The sequence below is a fragment of the Gallinula chloropus genome (assembly GCF_964237585.1).
Source record: "Gallinula chloropus genome assembly, chromosome: 4".
Taxonomy (NCBI): domain Eukaryota; kingdom Metazoa; phylum Chordata; class Aves; order Gruiformes; family Rallidae; genus Gallinula; species Gallinula chloropus.
Genome location: NC_140088.1, coordinates 22,714,660 through 22,727,813, shown reverse-complemented (window position 1 = coordinate 22,727,813; position 13,154 = coordinate 22,714,660).

The following is a 13,154-nucleotide window of genomic DNA, read 5'->3' as shown; positions in this document are numbered from 1 at the left end:
CTTCTGCCACTTAACACAATAACTCATCTCTTACCTCTGGCTGAAGACACACTATTTTATGGGAACCACAAATCAAGGCACTGTATATTTTAAAGGCTGACAGGAGCAGGTTTTTTTAATAAGATTTCTTCTTTGATTAAGTATTTTTATTTTGCAAAGGCAAGTGAACTATTGGATGTGCAACAAAATGGATAGGTAATCACAGCGAGTCTTACAATATTTGACAGTTGTGCACTTTTTTTGCATGTATTGTAAGAATAACTGGAGAATATGATAGAAAGCAAGCAGAGAAACGTATACACTAAGCCATAGAAAACAGGAGAAAAATGATGTTACAGAAAATACAGGTCAGAGGAAATATTTGGACAGCCAGAGAAATGTCATCACACAGTAATGGCATCAGCCTACAAGTGTTTGCAGCGCTGTTATACCAGTAGGTGTAACAGTGACCCAGTTAGGCCAGATGACGATAGGAAACCGTAACTTGGATGGGCCCCATTATAAATAGAGAGGTTCACGTTGCACAGGCCTATTCTGGAATTCTTAACAAGTCGAGCAGCAAAGTAGGCTCTCCCTGGCTCCAAGCAACACTGATCAACGTGCCACAGGAGGGCTGAGACAAAACTAAGATATATGGAAGGGAAGAGTGGGGCCAATTTTGATTATTTTTTTTTTAAGTGCCTTCTGGAAAAGCAGAGGTTTAGGTGAGGCTTTTCTGATGATCTGCCCATTCATGCAAATCAAGAGGCAGGCAGGGTCTTAAACCATCCGTCTTGCAATAGTGACACTGAAACCTCTCACAAGTCCCGACTATGACTGACACCTGGAACAGTCAGAGAAAAGCACCCTGTTAAAGTGGTTAACAGTCAGCCAGCCCAGCACAAACTTCGTGGCAGATGGACAATGCTCCGCCACTGCTGACACGACAGAAAATCCAAAATATGCCATAGAGAAAGGCACAGAGGCAGAAAGGCACAGGGAATGCTAAGCCAAAGGCCACCAAAACAACACCTGGAGCAAGCAGGTGGGAAAGATCACACATCTGCAGAACAGCATGGGGCTTTGGAAAGTGCCTGCACAAGTAGAGTTTGGACAAGGAGGACAAGAGGTCCACTGAAAGCTGAGCTGCAGCAGGAGCCAAATGCCTGTCAGCCTGAAACACAAGCCAGGACATCAGGCCCTGTTCTCTGTTGTTGCTGTGCAAAGACACCCAAGCCAAGTAGGTACAAAGAACCACAGTGGTATACAGATACAGCAGCCAATGGGCAAAAGGAGAGGATGAAAAGCTCTGATGATGCTCAGCGAAGACAGACATGAACTGTATTAGGGAAAATGCAAGCCTGAGTGGGTTGGAAAGCAGCTCTTTCCTACCAATGCCTCACAACACGCTACACTGAGACACAGAATTGTCCAGAGGCAAGATCAGGGAATGACAGATTAAAATCCTTCCCTTCATAGTAAGTCAGGGCACACTCCTGGTAGCAGTAGTAGTACTAGCTTATAGTTACCTGTAACATACCGAGTCTACAGAGAAAGCTGTGGGAAGAGATACAAGTGATTTCTTTTACATATAGGTCCAACCTGCAGAACTGTGTCCGTGATCTTTACTTTGAAGAAGCCATCAACAAGCAGAAGACACTGCAGAACGTTTCCATAGCAGGAAGGACAAAAGCTGTTGGATGTTTTCCTTTTGTTATTCCTCCTTTCTCCTCACGTGCCTCTGCAGTTACTGTTTGCTCAGTGGCAGAATTCCTAGCAAGTGCTGGCAGCAATGTAGATGGGAGTGCTATTCCTGCTGAGGTTTACTTTGAAAGAAGCTAGTCCCCATGCTGGAGTTGCCTTGTCTCATACCACGTTCAGCACATTTCTCTGGCAAACTAAAGTCTGCAAATTTTGCCACCAAAACAGTTACTAAGGCACCATGCTATCATGTACCAGTCAGGAGAACTTGGTGCTTTGATCCATCTCAGCCATCTAGCTGATGCTTTCCTCCTCCTCCACCACACACCCCATTTTCTGCTTGGTTACATGCTGGGCTCTTACACTCCCGCTCTACTCGCTTCGATGAGGAAACAATTAGTTAAAGCAATGCACTGGAACAATGAGGCAACTTGTTCACCTAACCCAAGAGACCTGACTAGTTGAAGAGAACTGAAAATTTTGAAGACAGACAGACTTGTAAGAAAGATCACAGAGTTTCTTACCCAACCTTTCTCCTGGGATCAGAGAGTACGGTTGTGAAACATATCAGAATTCTGTTTTCTTCTTTCCTTTCCTAAGTTGTGTCTGAAGGCTTAATTTTTATTGGGATGGTGTTGCAAACAGCCCAGCCAGGGGCTTCAGGAAATGTCTCTATCCCTGATCCTTCACAAGCGAGTCCAAACATTCTCCAGTTGGTCTTTAGAAATTATCTGAAGCAAAGGGGCTCTAACTCTGACGTGGACATGGTTAAAAGCTGTAAGAAGCTCCCTAGGCTGGAATGGCACCTACAGGCTTAACGTATTTACATTAATCAAGATTCAATCAAAGGCTTATTGGCACTCTTGGTCTGTGTGCCTGCATTACAAAAAGCAATAGAGATTTCTGGGAAAGTTTAGTCAAGGCCTTAGCATAACTTGCAGCTACAGTACAAAAATACATAAACCATATAAGGTTACATACTTCATTAAATGTTAGCAATATGCTTAAAACTAAAACTATGGCATGCACTTTATATACAATTTTGATTGTCTATAATCCGTGTCAACACAGCTGTGCTACAGACCTCCTAAGTCACTGTTAGAAAGTCCATCTGCTTCACTGAATTGTGTCTAGTTTTCAAATAATGGCAATTTCTTTTACATTTTATGATTCCTGACTGTGAAAACTGCCTCTTGCGTGAGCCAGTGTCAAAATCTGACTAATGTTGCAAACTGTGTGGTGCAATGTGATTTTGTTGGCAGTTGGAGAAACATAAAAATGTTAAGACACTTCGCAAAAGTTTCAAAAAGGAGTCACTGAATAAATCTTTTAATCTCAAGTAGCACGTACTTCATTACATCAGCATTTTTCAAGGAATGTTCCTATTGTCAATGAAAATTAGCTCCAAGAATTTGAAAGCATGAGGACTTAACAAGGGAACCAAAATCCCAGAATTATGGCTTTTGTGTCAAGCTTTCTGTAAAAAAACAGACTTCTGAAAAGCTGGCTCTTCTGCTTTACAAGCACAAGCCTTTAGTACCCCAATAAGACCAAAGCAGATAATCTTTACAGGAAGATTTTTGATAGTTCCCAGTTAGAGAAATGTCATCACACCCATCTGTTGTGCTCTGTACTATACCCACGGAAACTTCAATGGAAAAGATAGGATAAAACAACTTCCCATCATCGATGACAGGACTGAGTTTGGTACCTTAACTTCCAGGCTAGACTCCCTACAACAATAAAGGTTTATAATGGTGTTCAGGTTGGGGGTTGTTGTTTGGTTGGTTTTTACGTTTTCCCCAACAATAACAGCTATCCAAGTTACTAAGATTTAAGCTACACAAAATCTTTGAGGAGTTGGTGGTAAGTTGTTTCTGAGCAGAAGGAACCCAAATATAAAATTCTTAGATGGAAATAATTTTTTATAACTTAGTGAATGGCAAACACACTGGCCCATTTTTCTGTGCCCTGACTCCATTCAAACGTTACCATTTGATTTCAGAACAGTCTCATATTAAGCCTGGTTTCCCGAGGATCGAGAAAAGCCGTAATGGAACACTGCTCAGAAGCAGGTTGCAACTTGCCTTATAGAAAAGTCAGCATTTCTCCATAACAACAAGAACTTTAAATAATTCTGTCACATAGGACAAGAGGCCATGTAGCTGCCAACCCTTGGAAGTACCCTTTATATTACAAACTACACAACAAATCTAACCTATTTGCAGACTCAGCAATGGCTGCAGGCAGTTGTCCCGCCTGATATGTGGGCAGTGCTGTAGGTATGCTCTCAGTCTGTTGCACAAGCTACTACATATTTTTTGGATTGCACACTGTTCCTTACAGGAAGCCTAGGCATTTATACCTTCAGGAGACATCTCAGTTAGTATTTCAAGTAAAATGAGTAATATCTGGCCAGCTCACTGTTCAACTGAGAGAAACAACAAAAGTGATGTAGCAGCTAGGGCTATTGCTCATAAGTGGATATGAAGCTTACATCTGAGACCAGTGTAACGCTTGTATGGAGGTCTGTCTTGTGTGTAGTGGGCTGATATTCACTAAAAAGGCCTTTCTGCCTGTCAAGGACTAACCTTCAGGGTGACTTTCTCATATTGGTGTGAGGACCAAGGCCATGCTATGAGGGCTTCGTATTTTGGGAGGAGGTAGTGATGCAAGGGGACCATCACCCACGGAACATCTCTGTAGAGAGGGTGTTTCAGTCACTTCTCCGTTCTCTCTGCTTCTCCATTTTCTTCCTTGTCCTAAGGAGAAAGACTCCATTGCTTCACCCTTCATACAAAATAATTTCTCCCACCACAGCCCTCCACTTATCTCCTTTGGAAAAGGAGGCATAGCAGCCCAGAGACCCTCTTCTCTCCTCCACCCACCTGATCCACTGCAGGGAGACATCCCAGCCTCCAAGCTGAGCTGCGACCAGCCTTGTGCTCAGAGCAGAAGAGCAGAGGTGGCTTCCTGCAACAGCTGTCAGGTGTGCTGACACAGCCCTTGACTACATCTGCTTCATCACACCAGTTACTTCACAGAGCCAAGCTAGATCACTAAAAAGGGATAACTTGGGTAGGAAACAATTTAAATGTCTGCTTCTCTTCTGCCCTTCTGCTTTTTCCACCCTCCCCTCCCACGTGTATAAATCCATCTGTAATTTCCCCCACACTGATACTTTGGACACCCAAGGTAAACATGCCCTAGTTAGCTGGGGAGTTCCCTTCATGGCTGCTGCTGTGCAGGGGGAAAGCATCAAGCACCCAAATCCATCGCAAGCCACAAAGTCACCTCAACCAAAAGGTTTCTGCACTTCTCAGAAAGACTCCAGTACTTGGAGTAACTGGAAGGACCTTGACCTGGATGCAAGGGCCCAGTGGTACTGCTCAGGCTGGGATCAGAGTGAGGCAGAGGCAGCACTCCAAGAGGGTTGTGCTGCGAGCCAAGATACACACTGAGAGTTGGGACCTGTTTTAATTATTGTTTCGTTTCTTTCACTGCTCAGGAACATGTAACAAGCTGAAATGTGCGTTGTGCCTGTAAACATTTACTTTCTTTTGGTCTTGTGCAATGCTATGTCTCATTCTCTTGGATGGTGCCTGGAATGTAGGAATAGCCATAACACATCGGCTCAGCGACTTGTCTCAACTATCCACCCGTCTCCGACAGTGACCAGCACAAGCTGCTTCGAAGGAAGTTGCTAGAAACCCCTCATTGGGCAATTGTGGATGAGGTGGCCGCTGAGGGAAGCTGCTTCCTTCTGCCACACGATTCATGTTCGACTCATGCCCTAAAAATCAGGAAAGTCTGCCTGTCCACCTGATAATTATTTCTTCCTCGTGCCGGTTCATGCACTGAGGGTGCTTTCCACTCACAGAGTTGCCAGGTCCTTCTGGTGGAGCACTACACAGTGTTGCAGAGGTCAATCATGCCCTGTACAGAGGACCATGTACCTCGCACAGTCAAGACACGTGGGGCTGCAGTTGCCGTAAGCCTGGTAAGTCCGCGCCAGTGTGCTCTCCGCACACCACAGATGCACTGTGGCCCTTTGCACCCACAGCCTGCAACTACAAGGCATTTGGGGAGCCTGCCCCTCTCGCCTGCAAGAATGGTTGCTTTTGAATGGCGCAAGTGAAGGGGCATGCACGCCATCAACAACTTGTGATCTTCTCCAGGCCTTCAGCAGAGAAATTATCTTGTAATTTGGCAAACCTTACCAGATGCACAAGAGGCCGGCTGGGGCAACAGCAAAGAGTCGGTTAGTCCGGGAGCACGCCGGCCTCCCCCACCCCTCCAGCAAGGCTGTCTGCCTCACGATGAAAAGGAAGGGAACCTTTGCCCCTTCTCCACAGTCCGAAGGAGCATCTGCAGGACTGAAACCAATCAAAGCCAGCTGTGAAAAATGAAGAGGGGGGGAAGGCAGGGAAATGCTGATTATTATGACTAGGAAAAACGCTATTAAAAAAAATAAAGAAACGGGGAAAAACTGATCCCATATGGGAGGCAAATGAAATACAAATGCAAAACAGGCCATTACGCAGTGTCTGTTGTAAGGCTGCCGCATTGGGGGCTGCGTTCACATGTCAAGATGTGGTGCCCCTGGGACCTCTGGAGACGCCCCTCCGCTCTGCAGCAGGGCTAGTGTTACCTTGGAGCATCCCGGGCTGTGGCCAGCACTAGGGCTGTTGATTAGACAGCCTCTGCAGACTGACCAAGAAGTTATTCGACTCCCCCACAGACGCACACAGAGAATAACCTCAGGTCTGCCAGACTTAATCATTCCACCAGCACTTTTCTGCCTCAGCCACTTATTCCAGGGAATTTCACGGCCCGCTCCTCAGTCCTTTTGGGATAAGTTATTGCCCTCCTCCGCTCCCACAGGGTCGCCCACATAGCTGCCCTTTTATCGCTCCCCTTCTCACTCCACGCTTCCCCTTCTTCAGCAGATCATCTCCATCACCCGCTCCATCTGCCTACCCAACATGTGCCCTTCAAGCTGTTCCTGAGCTACAGCCAAGCCCCTACAGCCAGGCTTTCTGGGGTAAAATGTCTTCAAGCAACAAGGAGGCTTTTGGGGTGCAGAGAGCAAGCACAATCCAAGCTCGGTCCTCTTATACTCCCAGGAGGGAGGAAAATGCCCACCCTGTACTAGCCATACTACAAGGCTCATTCACGATGTTACTGGACCAACGGGGCTGAAAGCCAGCTCTCATTTCCTTCTCAGCTGTTTCTTCTGCTGCTCTCGAAGCACAAGGAGAGTCAGTACAATGGGGGCTCATTTATTTGGTGGTGGTGGTGATGATCATTCATCCACAGAAGGAAAAACTGGAGGACAGCAACATGACTTCCCATGTCTGTGGGCTGTGCTCCCCAGAGATAAAAGACTCTCCAGATCTCAAGGGACAGATGGTTAAAGGGTGGGTGGCTCAGTCTGCCCTGCTCTTGTGATTCTGTCACTGTCAGAGATTCACAATATTTGGTGGTTCTTTTTTTTTTTTTTTTGAGGCCCCTCCCCATATGCGAGTCTCAGTGTCTATTTAAAAGACAAAGAAAGTAATTTCTTGCATACTATAACAGAGAGAAAACATACAAAAATCTGAACTTCAGAGTTCAAACCACAGAAAAAGAATTGCTTTAAGAAAATCCATAGGAAAGCCTTCCATTATAAGCCAACCTCCCTTTTCTGGAGTCCAGTTCAGCTGTAGTAAAATCCCTGCGTCTGCTAATGCGAGGGCAGGAGGAACTTCAGCCGTTGAGAGGCACTGCTCCACACACATGCACAAGTCCAGCTTCTTCAGGGCCTGGGCAACCTGGGACTTGCTTTTTGAAAACCATCTCTCTGGTGTCTGCATTTAGGGGAGAAGGAGAAAGAGAGGGGTCCCTGAAGACACCCCACTTCTCAGTAGGATAGCGTTCCACAACATACCCAGGGCCACAGCCAAATGCATTAGACCACAGCACTCCCAGATCCTACTCAAGAGTCTTCATAATTCCTCTTCTCAAGCCAAGAAAAACAGAGCAAGCAGAAAACAAGTAACAGTGGGCAAGCAGGAGTATTTGTCCCTTACTATAATGGCTTAAGCAATCAGAGAGGTAGGGCTGATGAACCTTTAATTACTTGTGCAATAACAGCCTCTGTTTCCAGCATTCCTTGGCAGGCAGGAAGTGGCTGGAGCAGTCAGGGACCTGTTATGCTCTCCTCTCCACAGGCTTGAAGTCAGTATGAAGGCCCCTCACCCAGCAGGTCACAAGTTTCAAGACATGCAGAGGTTGTTTATAGCTATTAAAAGCAGTGACAAGAAATTACAATAAAAATAAACAGCTCTTTTACCAAGGAGTTGTTACTCAATGGCATGGCTCTACAGCTAAGGTGTTCAAAGCTCCCACACTACTTTTCCCAGATAGTTGAGTGATCAAATAAAGCCAAATTACAAAACCAGCCTTCAACCTCAGTATACCAACGTTTTGTGTTGTGTGTCATAATCAACCACAGAGGGAACAGCGTGGGCACTTTCATTAAGGACCCCTTGGCCAGAAAGACAAGTGGGGGCAGAGGAGAGTGATCATTAACTACACCACCTAGATCATTTCTATGACACAAAACAAAGACAGAAAGAGAGGTTAAGGAATTGACCCAGTGGGATCAGCTGAATACAATTTGAAGTCAAATTCACTCTCCTGATTCCCAAGACGCAGAAATTATGTTTCTTTTGGGGAGGAAATCAAGATGTTCACAACTGACAGCTGAAGAATGCAGAGGGTGCTCTACCTTCCCACATGGTGTAACAGATCTAGGCTTACCGTAGCCAAGACTGCTGCCCAGCTTGCCATCTTTCCCAAGCTCCACCTCAGCTGGATTCTGCAACACGCCAGAGGCTGATCCAGAGGTCAGAAAAAGAATCCCTTGTAAGAACTCGTAGGCTATTTCACTTCCCAAGGAAATAAGTCTCTTCCTATCCCCACCTCCATCTGCTGGAGTCAGCTTGTGCCTTGACGCATGTGGCACTGATGACTTCCCAAAACTCTTGTTCTTTTAATATTACCATTAGCTCTTTGATATCTTGGTTATCCACAGAAACAGAGCGTGTCTGCATCCAGCAAAGTTCTTGGCCCTGATATTTTGTGGCAAAGAATTGCACAATACTAATCTAACCCAATGTTGAGTGAAAACATTTCTGTGTCAGTTTCTATCTTGCCCTTCTTTTTGTTTAACTGACAGTCCCCACTCACATAGATCTTCAAGGGAGGTATCTCAGGATAGCCCACCCCTAATCACGTTGCCCCTCACTCCTCCCTCCTCTGGACTGGATATTTACAGGCTTTTAGGTCTCTTTTCACAAGAGGTCTTATTTCCTTAACTACAATCACAGCTGGCTCCTGAACTCCCCCTCATCTTGGAGACAAAGTGGCCAAAACAACATGATGTGTGGCAGTATTTAAGGGAACCTTTACAACACAGAAAGACATCCTGGGATTGCTGAGCAGCTTTCCTGTTGGTTAACACAGGAAAAATGGAGATAAAAGGAGCAAAATATCCCTGCCAACTGAAATTTCTCTGTTCTGCTATGCATTAGGGCAGTACAGAAGAACTGTTTTCTAACTTGGGTTAGAAAATAGTTGCTTCAAAGACAAGACTGCGGCTATAGGCAGATCTGTCAGTTCCTCTCTTCTCTCACAAGTCACAAAGGGAACCTCCAATGTCAGACCACACAGCCCAAATGCCTGCTCCAGCTGAACTACCCATTGCTTTCATCAGCCATTCCCTTGGCCTCCCTCCCTGCAGTATGCTGCCTGCTACATGCCACTGCTCTCACTGCCCAGAGCCTAGAAGAACGCACATAAAAAGTATCCCCAGGGATGTGTCCATCTGTTTAATCTAAAGACAATCCCCTCCCTTCTGCAGCGCCCTTAGCTTTCCCCAAACTGTCCTTTTCTACTTGTTTCAGCAGCGTAAGACATGAGGAAGATCCGTCTGGACAAAGCTGCCTCATCCTCTGAGATGCCAGCAAGCAAAAGTAATGCAGATCTCCACTTCCCCTCCTTCTGCTGGATCTCCAGTTGGGTCACAATTACTATTAAGCCCAGCTGGGGAAACAAGCATTCAGAAGTTGACTGAGTCATCTAAAACAACAAAGATTAGCAGCAGCAGGCTGCTACACAGCTCTGGAAAAGTCCCTTTAAAACACTAAGTCCCTGGAATGAAGGGCTACATTGGCTCATCCATGAGAGTATCTTACTGGCACGGATGAATTCACCCCTAACTTCGATGACCAGTTCATTTAGAAAAGTTAACCGAGGTGGTGGGAGAGCGCAGCACCGCCTTTGGTTTGAAAGCAGCCTACCAGGAGAGGTCCCAGGAGCAGAGTGAGGAGCACTGTGGTGTAAGACAGCTACTCAGAGCTTCAACATCAAGTCTCGGGGCTGCTCAGGCCTCCTCACTGCCACCCTGCAGAGATTTGCCTGATGAGATCTTAACAGTAGGACCCATCTTTGAAGTCCACAGCCCAGCTATGTCTGCATAAGCAGTAGCAGCATCAGGCCCAAAATGCACTGGGCAAAGAAAACAGCCCACAAGCTCTTTCAGATCTGTTTCAAAAGGCTTGGAAGTCCGTCCCCTTCTCTTCCCCTAGCCCCTTCCATAAAAGCTTTGCATGCACAGCAGCGTCTCTTGGGTCCCTCATTCTCTTGAGCAAAGTAAACAGACCTCCCGTGCAGTGACAAATGAACAACAACAAACAGAGGGGGAAGAAAAAAAAAAAATCTCTGCCAACTTGGAGATTTTTTTTTTCAGCATGTTCAATTTTTAAAAAAAATTCAAAGTGTGCAAGCTATCCCCCAAGGGTGACTCTGCACAAAGCTTTCTGGCAACTCCAGTGTCCTCCAAACACACACACACACACATCACCACTGACACCCCATCTTTCCCTGTGCTCTTCCCCTGACATACACACGCACATACGGAGCCCCAAGAATCCTGGCACCCAGACATCTTTTTCTTTTTCAAGCATGCCAAAACAAGCTAAGCTCCTAAATCCCTTTTAGAATCTGGCCTTGTGTGGAAATCTGTTTGCCTCCATCCTATGTTTATTTTCTTTTGTTTTCAGGTTTGTTAGCCCAAGGGCAAATGTTGTTCCTAGCACCAGTTTTGGGGTTGGGTTTTTTTTTTTTTTTGGTATTTATCTTTCAATCAAGTGTTCCTCCTTGCAAGGATAAACAGGATGTTTAGAGACTCTGGGTATGACGACCAGTCTTTGACAGCTGTTGTGACACACCACACACTGGGCTTGCCATGTGTGCAAGGACTGGCACAGCTCAATCTGCAGCAGGCTCCCTGAACTTGAGGAGGTGGACTATATAACCAGAGAGGCCTTTGCCAGCTCTATGTTTCCAGCACAGGCTCACAGGGACATGCCACACGATCCAGAACAACTCCCTGTCTTCTCCCTCCACTTAAAAGGGTATCACCTGCCCACCCCACAGCCATTCCCTTTCTAGGCATTTTGTTTCACTTGCCTGGCTACACTAAACTATGCTCTGTCTCAGAGATTTTCTTTTTCCAGGTACATACAGACAAACAACAGTCAAAATACTTCTAAACCACACTGATTCAACAGAGGGAGTTTCCCAAGCCTTTTTTTAGGAAAGGAAGTTTTCCAAGCCTTGAATCACTGACATTGGTCTGACTCCTAAACCAAAAACTCTGGACAATGAAACATAGATAGCACTGTGGGCCAGATTCCAAGGAAGACTTACCTACGTAGAAAACTGTGTGTGGCCTCAAGATGCTCTCTGAAGTCCCCAGTCACCACAAAGAGAATGCAGTGCCTAACTCTGCACTGCACAAATTCCCCCAAATTTTAATCACTTTTCATTTGCAACACTTTCCAACAGCTGAAGGCAGGAAAGGTTAAAAGACTGATAATTAGTCCTGGTTTGTAATTAAAAACGGTTAGTTTTGCACCAGTTACTGTGTTCTCAAGCCACAGAATAAGTGACTGTGGGATATCTCCTGAACTCTGCAAGCTGGGTGTGCCCACAATGGCAGCACACACTTCGATAAGCTGTACTTTACACAGAGTGCTGAATTCTGCCCAAAGAGCCATAAATCACTCTAAGAGAAATGGTGCAGCCAGGATGTCATCTTAGCTACCCTAAAACCTTTTGCATTTAAAGAAAATATTGTTTATAAAGTATGCCTCTCTTCTCTACGAACACACGATCGCTAAAGAGAACACTCAGCTTTCCCCACTACATCCTTTAGGAACTTTACAGCACAGATGATGAAGCGTTGCTGACTTTCACACTGTTTGGGGAAACTTATTTCACCCTGCAATTCATATCAAGTTCAGGCCTTGAAATCCACTCCAGGTAACATCCAACCACAAGCTTCTGGCCTACACTCAGAAACTACATCGTGAAATTTTACGGTCTGTGTTATTCAGGAGGTCAAAAGGGATTATCATGATGTTCCTTTTCAGCCGTGATTCCTACAAGCCTTGGCATATAAACCACCCTGGAAAGCCATTCTCAGACAACTGTTTTAAATTTGACTCTGAGTAGTCCTTGAACTTCAGGAGAAAGCTGCATTGGCAAGATAACGGTTTTACAGCTTTGAGCCCTCCTAGCAAGAATAGTGCTTGATGTGTGTACCTGGGGATGTTTCGCACACGAAGCAGACATCCTCTGTCCAGCCCCTCCTGCTCTCTGCAAGCCGTTCCACAAACCCACCAGAGCTGAAAATTTAACTAAGTAAAATAATTTTTCTGAAAAAGAAAGCCAACTTTGATATAACGGGGATAACCTGGATGGATTGGGAACTCCCCAGCAGTGAAAACATTTTTCACAGCAAGATGACCTTGGATAAAAGTAAGCAAAATTTTATGTCTTTTCTGGAATCTACCACAAGGTTGTACTTACTTCTTTTCAATCATTTATTTTGTTTAGCTTTTTTTCTTCTTTTAACCACCAGCAGACCGACAAACCAGGAATAAAGCACAGGACCATAAAACTGGCCACTGATCTGCTGGCAATACTTAATCTTTGACATTGTGTGGCTTATACGCCGAAGATGAAGCCACCACAGCTTTGTGTCTAACCGCTTACCAGCTGAGCTGCACTACATGCCTTCCTACCTCAAGGTATCTGTGAAGACAAACATTTGCACCCTGGGAGGTCACGTGGCAAGGTTCAGGTGTATAGTGGTTATAAGACCTGGTGATTTTGTCAACTGCACAGACACCCACACATTCTGATGTGATCCACTTCAACCAACAAGGAATCTGTTCCTAGCAGGACTTACAGCACAACACTCATTTCAAAGCTGTAATGTTAGGAAAGCCACTGCACACAGTCACTTCACTGTCTCTGCAACTCTATTCCAGCTTGTTTTGAAAAAACAAAAAGCAAACAAAACAGCAACTGCATGTTCTCTCCAAAGTATACTGGTGTTGCTGGGACAAAACTCATCATAG